General features: G+C 51.2%; 1 protein-coding gene across 1 annotated transcript in view; it reads right to left on the bottom strand.

Moving 5' to 3' along the window:
* Positions 1-13,406, bottom strand: part of LOC139262449 (polycystin-2-like protein 1) — a 151,295-nt gene extending 137,889 nt beyond the window's left edge. The window contains exon 1 of the mRNA XM_070877637.1: positions 13,365-13,406. The gene's annotated coding sequence lies outside the window, so the exon portion shown is untranslated. The remainder of the gene's footprint in view (positions 1-13,364) is intronic.
* Positions 13,407-24,433: the final 11,027 nt, after the last annotated feature.

Here is a 24,433-nt window from a genome sequence, read left to right as displayed (position 1 = left end):
AAGGCCCGAGTGTCGCCGATGGATGAAGGCCCAAGTATCGCCGATGGATGACGGCCCGAGTGTCGCTGATGGATGAAGGCCTGAGTGTCGCCGATGGATGAAGGCCCGAGTGTCGCCAATGAATGAAGGCCCAAGTGTCGCCGGTGGATGAAGGCCCGAGTGTCGCCGATGAAGGCCTGAGTGTCACCGATGGATGAAGGCCCGAGTGTCGCCGATGGATGAAGGCCAGCACGTTGCTGATGGATGAAGGCCCGAGTATCACGATGGATGAAGGCCCGAGTGTCGCCAATGGATGGTCGTCGCTGATGGATGAAGGCCCGAGTGTCACCGATGGATGAAGGCCCAAGTGTCAATAATAGATGAAGGCCCGAGTGTCACTGATGAATGAAGGCTCGAGTGTCACTGATAGATGAAGGCCCGAGTTTCACCGATGAATGAAGGCCCAAGTGTCATCTGATAGATGAAGGCCCGAGTGTCACCGATGAATGAAGGCTCGAGTATCGCTGATGGATGAAGGCCCGAGTGTCGCCAATGGATGGTCGTCGCCGATGAATGAAGGCTCGAATATCGCAATGGATGAAGGCCCGAGTGTCGCCAATGGATGGTCGTCGCTGATGGATGAAGGCCCAAGTGTCACCGATGGATGAAGGCCCAAGTGTCGCCGATGGATGAAGGCCCGAGTGTCGCTAATGGATGAAGGCCAGCACATTGCTGATGGATGAAGGCCCGAATATCACCAATGGATGGTCGTCGCCGATGGATGAAGGCCCGGGTGTCACCGATGGATGAAGGCCTGAGTGTCACCGATGGATGAAGGCCAGGTTGTTGCCGATGGATGAAGGCCCAAGTCTCGCCGATGGATGAAGGCCTGAGTGTCGCTGATGGATGAAGGCCTGAGTGTCACCGATGGATGAAGACCAGATCGTTGCCGATGAATGAAGGCCCGAGTGTCGCTGATGGACGAAGGCCCGAGTGTCGCCAATAGCTGAAGGCCCAAGTGTCGCCAATGGATGAAGGCCCGAGTGTCGCCGATGGATGAAGGCCCAAGTGTCGCCGATGGTTGAAGGCCCGAGTGTCGCTAATGGATGAAGGCCAGCACGTTGCTGATGGATGAAGGCCCGAGTATCGCCAATGGATGGTCGTCACCAATGGATGAAGGCCCGGGTGTCACCGATGGATGAAGGCCTGAGTGTCGCCGATGGATGAAGGCCCGAGTGTCGCCGATGGATGAAGGTCCGAGTGTCGCTAATGGATGACGGCCAGCACGTTGCTGATGGATGAAGGCCCGAGTATCACAATGGATGAAGGCCCGAGTGTCGCCAATCGATGGTCGTCGCTGATGGATGAAGGCCCAAGTATCAATGATAGATGAAGGCCCGAGTGTCACCGATGAATGAAGGCTCGAGAGTCACTGATAGATGAAGGCCCGAGTATCACCGATGAATGAAGGCCCATGTGTCACTGATAGATGAAGGCCCGAGTGTCACCGATGAATGAAGGCTCGAATATCGCAATGGATGAAGGCCCAAGTGTCGCCGATGGATGAAGGCCCGAGTGTCGCCAATGGATGGTCGTTGCCGATGGATGAAGGCTCGAGTGTCGCCGATGGATGAAGGCCCGAGTATCGCTGATGGATGAAGGCCCGAGTGTCGCCAATGGATGGTCGTTGCCAATGGATGAAGGCCCGAGTGTCGCCGATGGATGAAGGCCCGAGTATCGCTGATGGATGAAGGCCCGAGTGTCGCCAATGGATGGTCGTTGCCAATGGATGAAGGCCTGAGTGTCGCCGATGGATGAAGGCCAGCACGTTGCCGATGGATGAAGGCCCAAGTATCGCCGATGGATGACGGCCCGAGTGTCGCCGATGGATGAAGGCCCGAGTGTCGCCAATGAATGAAGGCCCAAGTGTCGCCGGTGGATGAAGGCCCGAGTGTCGCCGATGAATGAAGGCCCGAGTGTCGCCGGTGGATGAAGGCCCGAGTGTCGCCGATGGATGAAGGCCCGAGTGTCGCCAATGGATGAAGGCCCAAGTGTCGCCGATGGATGAAGGCCCGAGTTTCGCCGATGGATGAAGGCCCGAGTGTCGCCGATGGATGAAGGCCCGAGTGTCGCCGATGGATGAAGGCCCGAGTGTCGCCGATGGATGAAGGCCAGGTCGTCGCTGATGGATGAAGGCCCGAGTGTCGCCAATGGATGAAGGCCCGAGTGTCGCCGATGGATGAAGGCCCGAGTGTCGCCGATGGATGAAGGCCTGTGTGTCGCCGATGGATGAAGACCTGAGTGTCACCGATGGATGAAGGCCAGGTTGTTGCCGATGGATGAAGGCCCGAGTATCGCTGATGGATGAAGGCCCGAGTGTCGCCAATGGATGGTCGTTGCCAATGGATGAAGGCCCGAGTGTCGCCGATGGATGAAGGCCCGAGTATCGCTGATGGATGAAGGCCCGAGTGTCGCCAATGGATGGTCGTTGCCAATGGATGAAGGCCTGAGTGTCGCCGATGGATGAAGGCCAGCACGTTGCCGATGGATGAAGGCCCAAGTGTCACTGATAGATGAAGGCCCGAGTGTCACCGATGAATGAAGGCTCGAGTATCGCTGATGGATGAAGGCCCGAGTGTCGCCGATGGATGAAGGCCCGAGTGTCGCCAATGGATGGTCGTTGCCGATGGATGAAGGCCCGAGTGTCGCCGATGGATGAAGGCCCGAGTATCGCTGATGGATGAAGGCCCGAGTGTCGCCAATGGATGGTCGTTGCCAATGGATGAAGGCCCGAGTGTCGCCGATGGATGAAGGCCCGAGTATCGCTGATGGATGAAGGCCCGAGTGTCGCCAATGGATGGTCGTTGCCAATGGATGAAGGCCTGAGTGTCGCCGATGGATGAAGGCCAGCACGTTGCCGATGGATGAAGGCCCAAGTATCGCCGATGGATGACGGCCCGAGTGTCGCCGATGGATGAAGGCCCGAGTGTCGCCAATGAATGAAGGCCCAAGTGTCGCCGGTGGATGAAGGCCCGAGTGTCGCCGATGAATGAAGGCCCGAGTGTCGCCGGTGGATGAAGGCCCGAGTGTCGCCGGTGGATGAAGGCCCGAGTGTCGCCGATGGATGAAGGCCCGAGTGTCGCCAATGGATGAAGGCCCAAGTGTCGCCGATGGATGAAGGCCCGAGTTTCGCCGATGGATGAAGGCCCGAGTGTCGCCGATGAATGAAGGCCCGAGTGTCGCCGGTGGATGAAGGCCCGAGTGTCGCCGATGGATGAAGGCCCGAGTGTCGCCAATGGATGAAGGCCCAAGTGTCGCCGATGGATGAAGGCCCGAGTTTCGCCGATGGATGAAGGCCCGAGTGTCGCCGATGGATGAAGGCCCGAGTGTCGCCGATGGATGAAGGCCCGAGTGTCGCCGATGGATGAAGGCCAGGTCGTCGCTGATGGATGAAGGCCCGAGTGTCGCCAATGGATGAAGGCCCGAGTGTCGCCGATGGATGAAGGCCTGAGTGTCGCCGATGGATGAAGACCTGAGTGTCACCGATGGATGAAGGCCAGGTTGTTGCCGATGGATGAAGGCCCGAGTATCGCTGATGGATGAAGGCCCGAGTGTCGCCAATGGATGGTCGTTGCCAATGGATGAAGGCCCGAGTGTCGCCGATGGATGAAGGCCCGAGTATCGCTGATGGATGAAGGCCCGAGTGTCGCCAATGGATGGTCGTTGCCAATGGATGAAGGCCTGAGTGTCGCCGATGGATGAAGGCCAGCACGTTGCCGATGGATGAAGGCCCAAGTATCGCCGATGGATGACGGCCCGAGTGTCGCCGATGGATGAAGGCCCGAGTGTCGCCAATGAATGAAGGCCCAAGTGTCGCCGGTGGATGAAGGCCCGAGTGTCGCCGATGAATGAAGGCCCGAGTGTCGCCGGTGGATGAAGGCCCGAGTGTCGCCGATGGATGAAGGCCCGAGTGTCGCCAATGGATGAAGGCCCGAGTGTCGCCGATGGATGAAGGCCCGAGTTTCGCCGATGGATGAAGGCCCGAGTGTCGCCGATGGATGAAGGCCCGAGTGTCGCCGATGGATGAAGGCCCGAGTGTCGCCGATGGATGAAGGCCCGAGTGTCGCCAATGGATGAAGGCACGAGTGTCGCCGATGAATGAAGGCCCGGGTGACACCGATGGATGAAGGCCTGAGTGTCACCGATGGATGAAGGCCCGAGTGTCGCCGATGGATGAAGGCCAGCACGTTGCTGATGGATGAAGGCCCGAGTATCACGATGGATGAAGGCCCGAGTGTCGCCAATGGATGGTCGTCGCTGATGGATGAAGGCCCGAGTGTCACCGATGGATGAAGGCCCAAGTGTCAATAATAGATGAAGGCCCGAGTGTCACCGATGAATGAAGGCTCGAGTGTCACTGATAGATGAAGACCCGAGTATCACCGATGAATGAAGGCCCAAGTGTCACTGATAGATGAAGGCCCGAGTGTCACCGATGAATGAAGGCTCGAGTATCGCTGATGGATGAAGGCCCGAGTGTCGCCAATGGATGGTCGTCGCCGATGAATGAAGGCTCGAATATCGCAATGGATGAAGGCCCGAGTGTCGCCAATGGATGGTCGTCGCTGATGGATGAAGGCCCAAGTGTCACCGATGGATGAAGGCCAGGTCGTCGCTGATGGATGAAGGCCCGAGTGTCGCCGATGGATGAAGGCCAGGTCGTCGCTGATGGATGAAGGCCCGAGTGTCGCCAATGGATGAAGGCCCGAGTGTCGCCGATGGATGAAGGCCATCACGTTGCCAATGGATGAAGGCCCGAGTGTCGCCGATGGATGAAGGCCTGAGTGTCGCCGATGGATGAAGACCTGAGTGTCACCAATGGATGATGGCAGGTCGTCGCTGATGGATGAAGGCCCGAGTGTCGCCAATGGATGGTCGTCGCCGATGGATGAAGACCTGAGTGTCACCAATGGATGATGGCCAGGTCGTCGCTGATGGATAAAGGCCCGAGTGTCGCCAATGGATGAAGGCCCGAGTGCCGCCGATGGATGAAGGCCAGCACGTTGCCAATGGATGAAGGCCCGAATGTCGCCAATGGATGAAGGCCAGCACGTTGCCGATGGATGAAGGCCCGAGTATCGCTGATGGATGAAGGCCCGAGTGTCGCCAATGGATGGTCGTTGCCGATGGATGAAGGCCCGAGTGTCGCCGATGGATGAAGGCCAGGTCGTCGCTGATGGATGAAGGCCCGAGCGTCGCCAATGGATGAAGGCCTGAGTGTCGCCGATGGATGAAGGCCTGAGTGTCGCCGAAAGTTGAAGGCCTGAGTGTCGCCGATGGATAAAGGCCCGAGTGTCACCGGTGGATGAAGGCCTGAGTGTCGCCGATGGATGAAGGCCCGAGTGTCGCCAATGGATGAAGGCCCAAGTGTCGCTGATGGATGAAGGCCCGAGTGTCGCCGAAAGTTGAAGGCCTGAGTGTCGCCGATGGATAAAGGCCCGAGTGTCACCGGTGGATGAAGGCCTGAGTGTCGCCGATGGATAAAGGCCCGAGTGTCACCGGTGGATGAAAGCCTGAGTGTCGCCGATGGATGAAGGCCCGAGTGTCGCCAATGGATGAAGGCCCAAGTGTCGCTGATGGATGAAGGCCCGAGTGTCGCCGATGGATGAAGGCCCGAGTGTCGCCAATGGATGAAGGCCAGCACGTTGCCGATGGATGAAGGCCCGGGTGACACCGATGGATGAAGGCCTGAGTGTCGCCGATGGATGAAGGCCCGAGTGTCGCCGATGGATGAAGGCCAGCACGTTGCTGATGGATGAAGGCCCGAGTATCACGATGGATGAAGGCCTGAGTGTCGCCAATGGATGGTCGTCGCTGATGGATGAAGGCCCGAGTGTCACCAATAGCTGAAGGCCCAAGTGTCGCCAATGGATGAAGGCCCGAGTGTCGCCGATGGATGAAGGCCTAAGTATCGCCGATGGATGAAGGCCCGAGTGTCGCTAATGGATGAAGGCCAGCACGTTGCTGATGGATGAAGGCCCGAGTATCGCCAATGGATGGTCGTCGCCGATGGATGAAGGCCCGAGTGTCGCCAATGGATGGTCGTCGCTGATGGATGAAGGCCCGAGTGTCGCCGATGGATGAAGGCCAGCACGTTGCCAATGGATGAAGGCCCGAGTGTCGCCAATGGATGAAGGCCAGCACGTTGCCGATAGATGAAGGCCCGAGTATCGCTGATGGATGAAGGCCCGAGTGTCGCCAATGGATGGTCGTTGCCGATGGATGAAGGCCCGAGTGTCGCCGATGGATGAAGGCCAGGTCGTCGCTGATGGATGAAGGCCCGAGCGTCGCCAATGGATGAAGGCCTGAGTGTCGCCGATGGATGAAGGCCAGCACGTTGCCGATGGATGAAGGCCCAAGTATCGCCGATGGATGAAGGCCCGAGTGTCGCCGAAAGTTGAAGGCCTGAGTGTCGCCGATGGATGAAGGCCCGAGTGTCGCCGGTGGATGAAGGCCCGAGTGTCGCCGATGGATGAAGGCCCGAGTGTCGCCAATGGATGAAGGCCCAAGTGTCGCTGATGGATGAAGGCCCGAGTGTCGCCGATGGATGAAGGCCCGAGCGTCGCCGATGGATGAAGGCCCGAGCGTCGCCGATGGATGAAGGCCCAAGTGTCGCCGATGGATGAAGGCCCGAGTGTCGCCAATGGATGAAGGCCAGCACGTTGCCGATGGATGAAGGCCCGGGTGACACCGATGGATGAAGGCCTGAGTGTCGCCGATGGATGAAGGCCCGAGTGTCGCCGATGGATGAAGGCCAGCACGTTGCTGATGGATGAAGGCCCGAGTATCACGATGGATGAAGGCCTGAGTGTCGCCAATGGATGGTCGTCGCTGATGGATGAAGGCCCGAGTGTCACCAATAGCTGAAGGCCCAAGTGTCGCCAATGGATGAAGGCCCGAGTGTCGCCGATGGATGAAGGCCCAAGTATCGCCGATGGATGAAGGCCCGAGTGTCGCTAATGGATGAAGGCCAGCACGTTGCTGATGGATGAAGGCCTGAGTATCGCCAATGGATGGTCGTCGCCGATGTATGAAGGCCCGGGTGACACCGATGGATGAAGGCCTGAGTGTCACCGATGGATGAAGGCCCGAGTGTCGCCAATGGATGGTCGTCGCTGATGGATGAAGGCCCGAGTGTCACCGATGGATGAAGGCCCAAGTGTCGCCGATGGATGAAGGCCAGCACGTTGCTGATGGATGAAGGCCCGAGTATCACGATGGATGAAGGCCCGAGTGTCGCCAATGGATGGTCGTCGCTGATGGATGAAGGCCCGAGTGTCACCGATGGATGAAGGCCCAAGTGTCAATAATAGATGAAGGCCCGAGTGTCACCGATGAATGAAGGCTCGAGTGTCACTGATAGATGAAGGCCCGAGTATCACCGATGAATGAAGGCCCAAGTGTCACTGATAGATGAAGGCCCGAGTGTCACCGATGAATGAAGGCTCGAGTATCGCTGATGGATGAAGGCCCGAGTGTCGCCAATGGATGGTTGTCGCCGATGAATGAAGGCTCGAATATCGCAATGGATGAAGGCCCGAGTGTCACCAATGGATGGTCGTCGCTGATGGATGAAGGCCCAAGTGTCACCGATGGATGAAGGCCCGAGTGTCGCCGATGGATGAAGGCCAGGTCGTCGCTGATGGATGAAGGCCCGAGTGTCGCCAATGGATGAAGGCCCGAGTGTCGCCGATGGATGAAGGCCAGGTCGTCGCTGATGGATGAAGGCCCGAGTGTCGCCGATGGATGAAGGCCCGAGTGTCGCCAATGGATGAAGGCCCGAGTGTCGCCAATGGATGGTCGTCGCCGATGGATGAAGACCTGAGTGTCACCAATGGATGATGGCCAGGTCGTCGCTGATGGATGAAGGCCCGAGTGTCGCCGATGGATGAAGGCCCGAGTGTCGCCAATGGATGATCGTCGCCGATGGATGAAGACCTGAGTGTCACCAATGGATGATGGCCAGGTCGTCGCTGATGGATGAAGGCCCGAGTGTCGCCGATGGGTGAAGGCCCGAGTGTCGCCGATGGATGAAGGCCCGAGTGTCGCCAATGGATGAAGGCCCGAGTGTCGCTAATGGATGAAGGCCAGCACGTTGCTGATGGATGAAGGCCCAAGTATCGCGATGGATGAAGGCCCGAGTGTCGCTAATGGATGGTCGTCACCGATGGATGAAGGCCCGAGTGTCACCGATGAAGGCCCAAGTGTCACTGATAGATGAAGGCCCGAGTGTCACCGATGAATGAAGGCCCAAGTGTCACTGATGGATGAAGGCCCGAGTGTCGCCAATGGATGGTCGTCGCTGATGGATGAAGGCCCGAGTGTCACCGATGGATGAAGGCCCAAGTGTCACTGATAGATGAAGGCCTGAGTGTCACCGATGAATGAAGGCTCGAGTGTCGCCGATGGATGAAGGCCCAAGTGTCGCCGATGGATGAAGGCCAAGACGTCGCCGATGGATGAAGGCCAAGACATTGCCGGTGGATGAAGGCCCGAGTGTCGCCGGTGGATGAAGGCCCGAGTGTCGCCGATGGATGAAGGCCAAGACATCGCCGGTGGATGAAGGCCCGAGTGTCGCCGATGGATAAAGGCCAGGACATCGCCGATGGATGAAGGCCAGGTCATCGCCGATGGATGAAGGCCAAGACATCGCCGATGGATTAAGGCCTGAGTGTCGCCAATGGATGGAGGCCAGGACGTCGCTGATGGGAGGCAGGCTGGGACATCGCCGGAGAGAAGGCTCGCGCGTGATTTAGGCCCAAACTTGTGATTGAAGCTGGTCGGAGGCTCATCGCCGTTGATATCGCCGGGGATCGGCTGGAGCAGCTGAGTCGGCCATGTTGAGTGAGAAACGAGGGTCCAGCTGGAGGGACTTGGCAGCAGGGATGTCGGCCTTCAGGCCGAGGTTGGGGAATGGGCAGTGGGCCCTTGCAGCACTGGATTTTAGTGTATTAGGGATAGGTAGAGTCCTTTGGGGGTCGGAGTTAGGGCAGAGGGGGCTTGGACAGTGAGGGGAGGGGGAGGTTTGAGGGAGAAAAGAGGTGGAAGATAGCATCAGATGGTCAGATGAGGGTTTGTTCGGGGAGAGCTCCCTAGAGAGCTGCTATCCCATCTACCATCTTGTCTGAAATTGTTGAACTTGTTGAGTCCAGAAGTCTGTAAAGTGCCTAAATGAAAGAGGTGCTGTTCCTCGAGTTGGAATGGAGCAGGGAATTAAAATGACAGGTGACCGGAAGCTCAGGGTCACGCTTACAGACTGAACGGAGGTGCTCTGCCAAGTGATTACCCACTCTGGGATACAGGTGAACACACCATTAAAAGCAGCATCGCAGGTTAACAAAGCAATTAAAAATGCTAACAAAGCACTGGGATTTATATCGAAGTGTTAAAGAATGGAAAAGTATTCCATTCTCACAGTTTCTCCATCTCAGCTGCTCTGACGACGCCACCTTTCACACTAGTGCCTCTGACATGTCTTCCTTTTTCTTCAACCGAGGATTCCCCTCCGCCGTGGTTACCATGGCCTCGATCGTGTTCGTTCTATTTCCTGCACCTCTGCACTCACCCCTTCCCCTCCGTCTCAGAACCACAACAGGGTTCCCCTTGTCCTCACCTTTCACCCCACCAGCCTCCTCCATGTTCAATGGCTCATCCTCCGCCATTTTCGCACCTCCAGCGTGATCCCACCACCAATCACATCATCCCGTCCCCTCCCCTCTCAGCACTCTCCTGTGCAAGGGCAGGAGATGCAACACTTATTCTTTTATCTCGTCCCTTCCCACTATCCAGTGCCCAAATACTCTTTCCAGGTGAAACAGCGATTTACTTGTACTTTTTTCAATTCAATATACTGTATTCGCTGCTCACGATGTGGTCTCCTCTACATTGGGGAGACCAAACGCAGATTGGGAGACTGCTTTGCGGAACACCTCCGTTCAGTCCGTAAGTGTGACCCTGAGCTTCCGTTTGCCTGTCACTTTAATTCCCATTCCACTCCTACTCCGACATCTCCGTCCTCGGCCTCCTGCACTGTCCCAATGAAGCTCAACGCAAGCTCGAGGAACAGCATCTCATCTTTTGTTGTGGCACTTTACAGTCTTCTGGACTCTTTCTTTCTTCGCCCTTTCAGTGTTCCTTAAGAATGTGCTCTTTTCAAACATTCACCAGTTCTGACGATGGATCATCGACCTGAAACATTAACTCTGTTTCTCTCTCCACAGATGCTGCCTGACCCACTGAGATTTCCAGCATTTTCTGTTTTTATTATAGAAAAGTAGTGATGTTATATTAAACTTGTATCGAACTCTGCTCAGGCTGCACTTAGTGTATGGCACACAGTTCTGGTCTCCATAACTATAAAAAGGACATAGACTCACTGGAGAATATGGAAACAAGATTTACAAGTATGGTACCAGAACGGAGAGATTACAGCTATTGGGAAAGATTGAACAGGTTGGAACATTTTTCTTTGGAAAAAAGACTTAGAGATGAGCTGATAGAGGTCTTTAAAATTATGAATGGATTGCACAGGGTAGATGTGGAGAGAATCTTTTCACTTGTGGGAGAATCCAAAACTCGGAGCCATAAATACAATAGGGAAATAACGAAAAAATTCTTTACTCAGAGAGTGGTTAGAATATGGAACTCACGAATAGCTTAGGTACTTTCAAAAGGAACTAGATGTGTAAATGAGAGAAAAAGGATTAGAAAAATATGCTGAAAGGCTGCGATGAGGTAGATGGAATGGAAGGAGACTCATGTGGAGTCATCTCATCATAGACAGTCCCTCGAAATCGTGAAGAATTGCTTCCACTCTAAAAGTGAGTTGTTAGGTGACTGAACAGTCCAATACAGGAATTACAGTCTCTGTCACAGGTGGGACAGACAGTGTGGGTGGGGAGTCTGGTTTGCCGCTCGCTCCTTCTATTGCCTGCACTTGCTTTTTGCATGCTCTCGGCGACGAAACTCGAGGTGCTCAGTGCTGTCCCAGATGCTCTTCCTCCAAATAGGGCGATCTTTGGCCAGGGACTCCCAGGTGCCGGTGGGGATGTTGCACTTTATCAAGGAGGCTTTGAGGGTGTCCTTGCAACGTTTCCTCTGCCCACCTGGGGCTCGCTTGCCGTGTAGGAGTTCCGAGTAGAGTGCTTGCTTTGGGAGTCTTGTGTCAGGCATGCAGACAATGTGGCCCGCCCAACGGGGCTGGTCGAGTGTGGTCAGTGCTTCGCTGCTGGGAATGCTGGCCTGATCGAGGACGCTCACGTTGGCGCATCTGTCCTCCCAGGGGATTTGCAGAATCTTGCAGAGACATTGTTGATGATATTTCTCCAGCGATTTGAGGTGTCTACTGTATATGGTCATGTGGAGTATAAACACCAGGACAGACTAGTAGGGCCGAATGGTGTTTCTGTGCTGTATATTCCATGTAAATGAGTTTAGGCCAAAGTTATCATCTTCAGTTCCCACCACAAACTTTTGACATCTATTCCATCCCAATCCCCAGTCACTGTGTCGTGTTGAACCAGGCTTGCAACCTCAAGATCCTATTCGACCGTGAGCTAAACTTCCAACCTAAACCCTCTCCATCACAAAGACCGCCTACTTCCAACTCTGCAACATCACTCGCCTCTGCCCTTATCTCAACCCATCTACCGCTGAAACCCTTATCCAAGCCTTTTTCACCTCCAGACTCACCTATTCTAATGCTTTCCTGGCTAGCCTCCCATGCTCTATCCTCAGTAAACTTAAGCTCATCAAAAACTCTGTTTCCTATATCCTATCTAACACTAAATCCCGCTCACCTATCACCCCTGCTATATTGGTCTTTCAGTCTTCCAAAACATCCCATTTCAAATTCTCATCCTCGTGTTTAAATCCCTTTGTAACCTTGTTCATTCCTATCTGTAAACTCTTCTAGTCCATAAACTCTCTATTCCATTACAACCGCCTATGCCCCACACTCTGGAATTTCCTGCTGCAGCCCCTCCATCTCCCTCCTTTAACACCCTCCTTAAAACCCACTTCTTTGGCCACTCCTAACATCTCCTTCTTTGGCTTGGCGTCCATTTATTTCTGTTAAACACCATGGGGTGTTATTCTTTGTTAAAGACACTATATGAACACAAGTGTATGCTGCTATACATCTCAACAATGCATTTGATGCAATAGAACAGTGTTCATTTCCCAACATTAACATTTTTCACCTTAATGTATAAAAGAAATTCCCTCAAAGAAGTCACTTTAAATAGGGCCATGGTGTTCATGGAAAATTACTTGGTTAACAAATAAAATAGAAGAATTGTCATTTTTACCATAATGACATCACGTACAAATGACCTGATGATGTATGTTGATATGATTTATGTCATATGACATTCCATCAGTGGCCCGGATTTTGCAGTATAAATAACGGTGCAACTTACAGCGCACACCATTGTTAAAGTGTAAATCGCACAGCAACTTCCGGTGACCGCACATGCACAGTCAAATGTAGAAATCAGGAGTTCCCCTGCTCCTCCAGAAGCTTCACTATCACAGTATCTTGGCGAGAGACTTGGCATTGAAACATATGGAAGGGCGTATTGTTCCAGTGTAAATTCCTTTTTTAATGCTGTGATAAGTCTTAATTACTGCCAAACAACCTCTCAGGCACTGAAATTTACTTTTAGAAGTGTGGAGTCTCATTCCTTCAGATTGTAATTATTGTTAGTTTTTTTTCTCCCCAAAAATGTCAATTATCTCCCTCTCTCTCAACCTGATCTTTTTTTCCCTCTCTTTATTTTGCTTTCTGTACATGATTTGGCACTGAATTATCTATTCTAACTCACACTTTCAGGTTCAGATTCTGCGCACTTCAGCAAGGATTATGCAATCTGATTGGTTAAGGAGATACACATTTGCTTACCCTGGTCACACAGGTTCCAGATCCACTTTAGAGGGCATCACGGCAAAATAGATTTTTAGTCACAAATTCCAGTGTAAAAGCCCATAGAAAGTCTGTGGCCAAGTGTAAGTGTAATGAATAGCTGGCGCCACTGGCCACAAAATCTGGGCCATTTTTAAACCATCAGAAAAGTAATCATTTTTCTCAGAGACAATGCCCCTGCAGATAACAACTTGCATTTACAGAATACCTTTTAACATAGAAAAAATCTCAAAGTCTTCTCAAACAGGCAAAATGGATGCCAATCCAAGGAAGGAGAGATTTTGGGCAGGGAGTCAGTGAAAGAATAAAATAAAACTACTTTGGTGGTTTAAATTTCCACTCTAAGCATACGCTAAACGAGGACAATTAAAAGACTAAGCTATTCCGATAATGGCAACCTTACCTTCTTTGTTTTTGTTCCATTTTGGGCGTTTACTGATCAACATCCTCATTAAATGTTTCGCCACAAGTCCCAGCTGGGAGGTTGAGGTCTTCAATATGCTTGGTCCACGGAGTTATTGCTCACTCCTGGGTCATGAACTAGCTCAGCTCTTGCGCTCGGAACATCTGCAGATGCGATTAACGTTTATCCAGCTGTTGCTGGTTCAAACCAAGGTTCGGACTCGGGGTTCGATCCACAATTCTTCCCGGCAAAAGTCGCAGCATGGTGCTGAAAATCGCGGAATGCCTATATTCTGCAAAAATTACACGCCAAAAAATCTAACCGCAGTATTAAATATTTGCAGGCGGTGTTATTACGTCCTGTGCATTAGAATCATTCATCAAATCGAAGAATCATATTTCCAACGGCAGGTAATGTTTATGTTGTCATTATAGTAACAATTGCATTTGAATTAAATAATTATAATGTAAAAGTATTACCTTCAATCATAATTATAAAGTAGAAGTATAGAGATACATCAAAAATACCGTATGAAAATATATGGATGATACTGTGACCTAGATTGAGCCCAGCTAAGCATGGATTGAGACTGGAACTTTAACCTGGATATGAAGCAGCTTCGTTTGACACCAGTACAGTTACCGGATAAATGCAGATTGAGTCTGGAGCAGGGTTGCCAACTCTGGTTCGCGGTACTCCTGGAGGTTTGATCATGTGATGATCTGAATGTTGTGTATCTGTAAAGCATACACTCCCATGTTCCGCCACCAGGGAGCGCATCCCCTGAAGTCCCAAGGGATCCCAGCATCCCGTGGGAGCACTGTATATAAGCCGGCCCCTAAGGCCTGTTCCTCACTCTGGAGTATCTTAATAAAGACTGAGGTCACTGTTACTTTAACCTCCCTGTTTGCAGTCTCATCTGTGTTAGGAACACAATAACTGGTGACGAGTATACGAATCCAACACAAAGATGCAGCAAACTGTGGGCATCCTGGAGAAGTTCTCGGAGGGTGAGGACTGGGGAGCCTATGTCGAACGGCTAGACCAGTACTTTGTAGCCAACGAGCTGGACGGAGAAGGAAGCGCTGCAAAAAGGAGAGTGGTCCTCCTCACGGTCTGCAGGGTACCAACGTACAGCCTCATGAAGAATCTTCTGGCTCCGGTGAAACCCACAGAGAAGTCGTATGAGGAGCTGTGTACACTGGGTCGGGAGCATCTTAATCTGAGGGAGAGCATGCTGATGGCAAGGTATCAGTTCTACATGTGCTAGCGATCTGAAGGTCAGGAAGTGGCAAGCTACATCACCGAGCTAAGGCGACTTGCAGGACAATGTGAGTTTGATGGCTACCTGGAGCAAACGCTCAGAGGCTTTTTTGTACTGGGCATTGGCCTCGAGACCATCCTACGAAAACATTTGACTGTAGAGACACCAACCCTCAGTAAGGCCATTGCGATAGCACAGGCATTTATGTCCACCAGTGATAACACCAAACAAATCTCTCAGCACACAAGTGCTAGCAATGTTCATAAATTAACTGGAACTGTATTTGCGAGCAGAAATGTACAGGGCAGAAACCACGAGTCTGCAACTGCCAGCAGGCCTCAGGTGACCCAGATGACTCAGAGTCCGCAACAAAGGATGAATGCAAGGCAGTTCATACCTTGTTGGCGTTGTGGAGACTTCCATTCAGCCTATTCATGCTGCTTCAAAGGGTATGTTTGCAAGAGCTGTGGAACAATGGGGCACCTCCAACGAGCTTGCAGACGAGCTGCAAGCTCTGAAAAACCTACTAACCACCATGTGGCAGAGGAAGATCGGTCCATGGTGGATCAAAGCAATTTCGAGCCTCAGAGAGAGGAGGCAGATGCTGAAGTACATGGGGTGCACACATTTTCGACGAAATGTCCACCTATAATGCTAAATGTAAAATTGATTGGCTTACCCGTAGCCATGGAACTGGACACTGGCACTAGCCAATCCATCATGAGTAAAAAGATGTTTGAGAGACTGTGGTGCAACAAGGCACTCAGACCAGCCCTGAGCCCCATCCACACGAAACTGAGAATGTACACCAAAGAGCTTATCACTGTCCTGGGCAGCGCCATGGTCAATGTCACCTACGAGGGCATGGTGCACGAACTGCCACTCTGGATTTTCCCGGGCGATGGCCCCACACTGCTTGGAAGGATCTGGCTGGGTAAAATCCGCTGGAAGTGGGATGACATCCGAGCGCGATCACATGTCGATGAGGCCTCATGTACGCAGGTTCTAAATAAATTTCCTTCCCTTTTTGAGCCAGGCATTAGAAACTTTTCCGGGGCAAAGGTGCGGATCCACTTGGTTCCAGAGGCACGACCCATCCACCACAAGGCGCGAGCGGTACCTCACATGATGAGGGAGAGAGTGGAAATCGAGCTGGACAGGCTGCAACGCGAGGGCATCATCCCCACAGTGGAATTCAGCGAGTGGGCCATCCCGATTGTTCCAGTACTCAAAAGTGATGGCACGGTCAGGATTTGCAGTGATTATAAAGTAATTATTAATCGTTTCTCACTACAGGACCAATACTCGCTACCTAAGGCAGACGACCTATTTGCAACGCTGGCAGGAGGCAAGGTGTTCACCAAGCTCGACCTGATTTCGGCCTACATGATGCAGGAGCTGGAGGAGTCTTCGAAGGGCCTCACCTGCATCAACACGCACAAGGAACTGTTCACTACAACAGATGCCCGTTTGGAACTCGGTCAGCTGCAACGATGGTACTATTCACAGTGGTTTTTCAGGATGACGTATTGGTCACACGTCGGGACACCGTCGAGCACCTACAAAACCTGGAGGAGGTCCTCCAGTGACTGGATTGCGTAGGGCTGTGGCTGAAGAGGTCGAAATGCGTCTTCATGGCAACAGAAGTGGAGTTTTTGGGGAGAAAGATCGCGGCGGACGGCATTCGGCCCACAGACGCCAAGGCAGAGGCTATCAGGAACGCGCCCAGGCCATAGAACGTCATGGAGCTGCGGTCGTTCCTGGGATTCCTCAACTATTTTGGTAACTTCCTGCTGGGGTTAAGCACCCTCTTAGAGCCCCTACATGTGTTATTGCATAAAGGTGAGAACTGGGTATGGGGAACAAAACAAGTAATTGCTTTTGAGAAAGCCAGAAACATTTTATGCTCCAACAAGCTGCTTGTATTGTATAACCCGTGTAAAAGAATTGTGTTAGCATGTGATGCGTCGTCGTACGGAGTCGGGCATGCATTACAATAAGCCAACGTTGCGGGGAAGTTGCAACCTGTCGCCTATGCCTCCAGGAGCTTGTCGAAGGCCGAGAGGGCCTACAGCATGATTGAGAAAGAGGCATTAGCGTGTGTGTTCGGGGTAAAGAAAATGCATCAGTACCTGTTTGGCCTCAAATTTCAGCTGGAAACCGATCACAAGCCCCTCATATCCCTGTTCGCTGAATACAAGGGGATAAATACTAATGCCTCAGCCCGCATACAAAGGTGGGCACTCGCGCTTTCAGCGTATAACTATACCATCTGCCATAGGCCAGGCACCGAGAACTGTGCGGATGCTGTCAGTCGGCTACCATTGCCCATCACGGGGGTGGAATTGGTGCAGCCTGCAAATTTGTTGATGGTGGCGCAGTCCGCAGACTTGTTGATGGTCATGGAAGTGTTTGAAAATGATAAATCACCTGTCACGGCCCGCCAGATTAGGACTTGGACCAGCCAAGATCCTCTGCTGTCCCGAGTAAAAAACTGTGTACTGCATGGGAGCTGGGCCAGCATCCCCGTTGAAATGCAAGTGCTAATCCAGCCATTCCAGTGGCGAAAGTTAAAGCACATGGGATTGGGGGTAGTGTGCTGACTTGGATTGAGAACTGGTTGTCAGACAGGAAGCAAAGAGTAGGAGTAAATGGATACTTTTCAGAATGGCAGGCAGTGACTAGTGGGGTACCGCAAGGTTCTGTGCTGGGGCCCCAGCTGTTTACATTGTACATTAATGATTTAGACGAGGGGATTAAATGCAGTAACTCCAAATTTGCAGATGACACTAAGTTGGGTGGCAGTGTGAGCTGCGAGGAGGATGCTATGAGGCTGCAGAGTGACTTGGATAGGTTAGGTGAGTGGGCAAATGAACGGCAGATGAAGTATAATGTGGATAAATGTGAGGTTATCCACTTTGGTGGTAAAAACAGAGAGACAGACTATTATCTGAATGGTGACAGATTAGGAAAAGGGAAGGTGCAACGAGACCTGGGTGTCATGGTACATCAGTCATTGAAGGTTGGCATGCAGGTGCAGCAGGCGGTTAAGAAAGCAAATGGCATGTTGGCCTTCATAGCGAGGGGATTTGAGTACAGGGGCAGGGAGGTGTTGCTACAGTTGTACAGGGCCTTGGTGAGGCCACAGCTGGAGTATTGTGTACAGTTTTGGTCTCCTAACTTGAGGAAGGACATTCTTGCTATTGAGGGAGTGCAGCGAAGATTCACCAGACTGATTCCCGGAATGGTGGGACTGACCTATCAAGAAAGACTGGATCAACTGGGCTTGTATTCACTGGAGTTCAGAAGAATGAGAGGGGACCTCATAGAAACGTTTAAAATTCTGACGGGTTCAGACAGGTTAGATGCAGGAAGAATGTTCCCAATGTTGGGGAAGTCCAGAACCAGGGGTCACAGTCTCAGGATAAGGGGTAAGCCATTTAGGACCGAGATGAGGAGAAACTTCTTCACCCAGAGAGTGGTGAACCTGTGGAATTCTCTACCACAGAAAGTAGTTGAGGCCAATTCACTAAATATATTCAAAAGGGAGTTAGATGAAGTCCTTACTACTCGGGGGATCAAGGGGTATGGCGAGAAAGCAGGAAGGGGGTACTGAAGTTTCATGTTCAGCCATGAATTCATTGAATGGCGGTGCAGGCTAGAAGGGCTGAATGGCCTGCTCCTGCACCTATTTTCTATTTTTCTATGTTTCTATGTTTCTATTAAAGGACGAGCTGTCCATTCAGGCAGTCTGCCTGTTGTGGGGTAACCGCGTAGTGCTACCCAAAAAGGGCAGGGAGACGTTCATCTCGGATCTCCACAGCACACACCCAGGTATAGTAATGATGAAAGCGATAGCCAGATCCCGCGTGTGATGGCCCGGTATCGACTCTGATTTAGAGTCCTGTGTACGGCAATGCAGCGTGTGTGCTCAGTTGAGCAAAGCGCCCAGAGAGGCACCACTACGTTTGTGGTCCTGGCCCTCCAGACCATGGTCGAGGATCCATGTCGACTATGCGGGCCCGTTTTTTGGTAAAATGTTCCTGGTGGTGGTGGATGCTTTTTCAAAATGGATTGAATGTGAAATAATGTTGGGAAGCACCGCCACTGCCACCATTGAAAGCCTGAGGGCCATGTTTGCCACCCACGGCCTGCCTGACATACTGGTCAGTGACAACGGGCCATGTTTCACCAGTGCCGAATTTAAAGAATTAATGACCCGCAATTGGATCAAACATGTCACCTCGGCCCCATTTAAACCAGCCTCCAATGGGCAGGCAGAGCGGGCAGTACAAACAATGAAACAGAGTCTCAAACGAATCACAGAAGGCTCACTCCAAACCCGCCTGTCCCGAGTACTGCTCAGCGACCGCACGAGATCCCACTCACTCACAGGGGTGCCCCCGGCTGAGCTACTCATGAAAAAGGACACTTAAAACCAGTCTCTCGCTGGTTCACCCCAACCTGCATGATCAGGTAGAAAGCAGGCCGCAGCAACAAAATGTAAATGTAAAAATAAAAAACGGAAAGTGGCTCAACCGTGGCTATCAAGGGAAATCAGGGATAGTATTAAAGCCAAGGAAGTGGCATACAAATTGGCCATAAATAGCAACGAACCCGGGGACTGGGAGAAATTTAGAACTCAGCAGAGGAGGACAAAGGGTTTGATTAGGGCAGGGAAAATAGAGTACGAGAGGAAGCTTGCAGGGAACATTAAAACGGATTGCAAAAGCTTCTATAGATATGTAAAGAGAAAAAGGTTAGTAAAAACAAATGTAGGTCCCCTGCAGTCAGAATCAGGGGAAGTCATAACGGAGAACAAAGAACAAAAGAATTAATGACCCGCAATTGGATCAAACATGTCACCTCGGCCCCATTTAAACCAGCCTCCAATGGGCAGGCAGAGCGGGCAGTACAAACAATGAAACAGAGTCTCAAACGAATCACAGAAGAACAAGTACTTTGGTTCGGTATTCACGAAGGAGGACACAAACAACCTTCCGGATATAAAAGGGGTCAGAGGGTCTAGTAAGAAGGAGGAACTGAGGGAAATCCTTATCAGTCGGGAAATTGTGTTGGGGAAATTGATGGGATTGAAGGCCGATAAATCCCCAGGGCCTGATGGACTGCATCCCAGAGTACTTAAGGAGGTGGCCTTGGAAATAGCGGATGCATTGAGAGTCATTTTCCAACATTCCATTGACTCTGGATCAGTTCTTATGGAGTTGAGGGTAGCCAATGTAACCCCACTTTTTAAAAAAAGGAGGAAGAGAGAAAACAGGGAATTATAGACCGGTCAGCCTGACATCGGTAGTGGGTAAAATGATGGAATCAATTATTAAGGATGTCATAGCAGTGCATTTGGACAGAGGTGACATGATAGGTCCAAGTCAGCATGGATTTGTGAAAGGGAAATCATGCTTGACAAATCTTCTGGAATTTTTTGAGGATGTTTTCAGAATGGCAGGCAGTGACTAGTGGGGTACCGCAAGGTTCTGTGCTGGGGCCCCAGCTGTTTACACTGTACATTAATGAGTTAGATGAGGGGATTAAATATAGTATCTCCAAATTTGCGGATGACACTAAGTTGGGTGGCAGTGTGAGCTGCGAGGAGGATGCTGTGAGGCTGCAGAGCGACTTGGATAGGTTAGGAGAGCGGGCAAATGCATGGCAGATGAAGTATAATGTGGATAAATGTGAAGTTATCCACTTTGGTGGTAAAAACAGAGAGACAGACTATTATCTGAATGGTGACAGATTAGGAAAAGGGGAGGTGCAAAGAGACCTGGGTGTCATGGTACATCAGTCATTGAAGGTTGGCGTGCAGGTGCAGCAGGCGGTTAAGAAAGCAAATGGCATGTTGGCCTTCATAGCAAGGGGATTTGAGTACAGGGGCAAGGAGGTGTTGCTACAGTTGTACAGGGCCTTGGTGAGGCCACACCTGGAGTATTGTGTACAGTTTTGGTCTCCTAACCTGAGGAAGGACATTCTTGCTATTGAGGGAGTGCAGCGAAGGTTCACCAGACTGATTCCCGGGATGGCGGGACTGACCTATCAAGAAAGACTGGATCAACTGGGCTTGTATTCACTGGAGTTCAGAAGAATGAGAGGGGACCTCATAGAAACATTTAAAATTCTGACGGGGTTAGACAGGTTAGATGCAGGAAGAATGTTCCCAATGTTGGGGAAGTCCAGAACCAGAGGTCACAGTCTAAGGATAAGGGGTAAGCCATTTAGGACCGAGATGCGGAGGAACTTCTTCACCCAGAGAGTGGTGAACCTGTGGAATTCTCTACCACAGAAAGTTGTTGAGGCCAATTCACTAAATATATTCAAAAAGGAGTTAGATGAGGTCCTTACTACTAGGGGGATCAAGGGGTATGGCGAGAAAGCAATAAGGGGGTACTGAAGTTGAATGTTCAGCCATGAACTCATTGAATGGTGGTGCAGGCTAGAAGGGCCGAATGGCCTACTCCTGCACCTATTTTCTATGTTTCTATGTTTCCAGTAGATTGGACAAGGGAGAACCAGTTGATGTGGTGTATTTGGACTTTCAGAAGGCTTTCGACAAGGTCCCACACAAGAGATTAATGTGCAAAGTTAAAGCACATGGGATTGGGAGTAGTGTGCTGATGTGGATTGAGAACTGGTTGGCAGACAGGAATCAAAGAGTAAGAGTAAATTAGTACTTTTCAGAATGGCAGGCAGTGACTAGTGGGGTACCGCAAGGTTCTGTGCTGGGGCCCCAGCTGTTTACATTGTACATTAATGATTTAGACGAGGGGATTAAATGTAGTAACTCCAAATTTGCGGATGACACTAAGTTGGGTGGCAGTGTGAGCTGCGAGGAGGATGCTAAGAGGCTGCAGAGTGACTTGGATAGGTTAGGTGAGTGAGCAAATGCATGGCAGATGAAGTATAATGTGGATAAATGTGAGGTTATCCACTTTGGTGGTAAAAACAGAGAGACATACTATTATCTGAATGGGGACAGATTAGGAAAAGGGGAGGTGCAACGAGACCTGGGTGTCATGGTACATCAGTCATTGAAGGTTGGCATGCAGATACAGCAGGCGGTTAAGAAAGCAAATGGCATGTTGGCCTTCATAGCAAGGGGATTTGAGTACAGGGGCAAGGAGGTGTTACTACAGTTGTGCAGGGCCTTGGTGAGGCCACACTTGGAGTATTGTGTACAGTTTTGGTCTCCTAACTTGAGGAAGGACATTCTTGCTATTGAGGGAGTGCAGCAAAGGTTCACCAGACTGATTCCAGGATGGCGGGACTGACATATCAAGAAAGACTGGACCAACTGGGCTTGTATTCACTGGAGTTCAGAAGAATGAGAGGCGATCTCATAGAAACGTTTAAAATTCTGACGGGTTTAGACAGGTTAGATGCAGGAAGAATGTTCCCAATGTTGGGGAAGTCCAGAACCAGGGGTCACAGTCTAAGGATAAAGGGTAAGCCATTTAGGACCGAGATGAAGAGAAACTTCTTCACCCAGAGAGTGGTGAACCTGTAGAATTCTCTACCACAGAAAGTTGTTGAGGCCAATTCACTAAATATATTCAAAAAGGAGTTAGATGAGGTCCTTACTACTAGGGGGATCAAGGGGTATGGTGAGAAAGCAGGAATGGGATACTGAAGTTTCATGTTCAGCCATGAACTCACTGAATGGCGGTGCAGGCTCGAAGGGCCGAATGGTTTACTACTGCACCTATTTTCTATGTTTCTATGTTTCTATGTCGCGCCACTGTGTCACGGGAAATTGATCTGAATGACCCTGTGTATGTGCTAAACAATGGACATGGTCCCAAGTGGATCGTGGGCACGGTTATAGCTAAAGAAGGGAGTAGGGTGTTTGTAGTCAAACTAGACAATGGACAAATTTGCAGAAAGCACCTGAACCAAATGAGGCTGCGGTTCAAGACTGCCCTGAACAACCCACGGCAGACACCATCTTTTTCGAGCCCACAACACACACCCAAAGGATCAACGACACCACCCCGGACCAGGAAATCGACGCATCACGCCCAACAGCCCAGCAAGACCAGGCTCAGCTAGCAGCCCTGCAGGGCCAACAACACGCCAGCCCAGCGAGGGCACAGCCAACACACCAGAAAAGACATTTGTACTGAGGCGGTCCACCGGGGAAAGAAAGGCTCCCGACCGCCTCCCCTTGTAAATAGTTTTCACTTTGACTTTGTGGGGGAGTGATGTTCTGTATCTGTAAAGCATGCACTCCCATGTTCCGCCACCAGGGAGCGCATCCCCTGAAGTCCCAAGGGATCCCAGCATCCCTTGGGAGCACTGTATATAAGCCGACCCCTAAGGCCTGTTCCTCACTCTGGAATGTCTTAAAAAAGACTGAGGTAACTGTTACTTTAACCTCCCTGTGTGCAGTCTCATCTGTGTTAGGAACACAATACTGACCATGTGACATCTGATCACATGACTTCTACAAAATGTTACTGCACTCACTTTATACTGGTCGCGTGGTCAGTAGTTGAGTATTTTTGCTCATGCTTTCGCGCGAGAAGTTCCAGGCGGTAATCCGAGAGCAGGGAAAGAGGGGAAACTGTGAGGGGGTGGGTGATTTACAGAGGGGAAATCAGAGGTTAGAGGAATTTCGATTCCACCAGTAACTAATGGTAACTCACTGAAATTGCATTGATAACTAGTAATACTAATAGATTCCTGTGATAACCGACGGTAATACAACAACTCATTGATAATCTAAATGTAACTGGTATTAATAGGTGTCATACCCTGATATCCTACTTGTAACTAATAGTAATCCTATAACTCGCTGACACTCACCCTGTAACTACACCTGGAATCTCCCCCCCCCCGCCCCCCCGGACCCCCCTCCCCCGCACTGCACAAGGTGTGGTCAGGCTCCCCAGTTGATGTCATTTTTAACAGGCCTGCTCTCTTTTTCTCTCGCTCTCTGTCTCTATCTCTATCTCCTTGGACTCAGGCTCTGCGAAACGGTGACAACTCTGAACTGGGAACCTCAGTTAGAGAGCTGATCTGTACTTGGACATCACACGTTAAAATCGGCCGGCACAGACTGACGTGAACCAAATCGCGAGATTGCAGAAAGGGCAATGGGCTCAGTGTTTAGGGCCCTTCTCACAGGGCATATTATCCTAAACTTAGCACCAACATTTCGAAACCACTCCATGGGCTCAGTCACAATGAAGGAGAGTTTTCATAGAATTATAGAAATGACAGTACTGGAGGAGGCTATTCAGTCCCCAGGGCTGGCGTTCTCTCCCATAACCCGATCCTTTTATATTCCTCATTTTCAAACATTTATCCCTTTTTAGATTATGTTTTAGTCTCTTCCTCAATCACATGTGGTGCAGGATCCCACGGTCCAATAGTCCTCAGTTCAAGAAAAGTCCTCCTCCCTCCCCCCCTTGGTTCTTCTAGTGAGAATCCTTGGTCTCTATCCCTACTTCTCCATTGGCCGCTAATGGAAGCCTCATTAGCAAATTGAAATGCTGCTGAGAGCAGCTTAGTCACGCCACGCCCCCAACCCAACCTCAACCCGCCTCCATTAAAACCGGAAGCGGGCATGGTTGGGGTCGGGTTCCAGAATTTTGATATTTTAACACCCCAACCCTCCCACCTGGTCGTGGGGGGGTTAAAATTCCCCCCTTTGTAACCCAATTGGATGATTCTTGACTCTAATTCTGCCCTCTTGAACATCCCTGATTAAAACTGCTCAAACCTCGGTGGCTGTGTCTTCAGCTGCCTAGGCCGTAAGCTCTGGAACACCCTCCCTAAACCTCTCCGC

Source organism: Pristiophorus japonicus, chromosome 4 (genome assembly GCF_044704955.1).
Source record: "Pristiophorus japonicus isolate sPriJap1 chromosome 4, sPriJap1.hap1, whole genome shotgun sequence".
NCBI classification, from domain to species: Eukaryota; Metazoa; Chordata; class Chondrichthyes; family Pristiophoridae; genus Pristiophorus; species Pristiophorus japonicus.
This window is presented reverse-complemented; position numbering and strand designations above follow the sequence as displayed.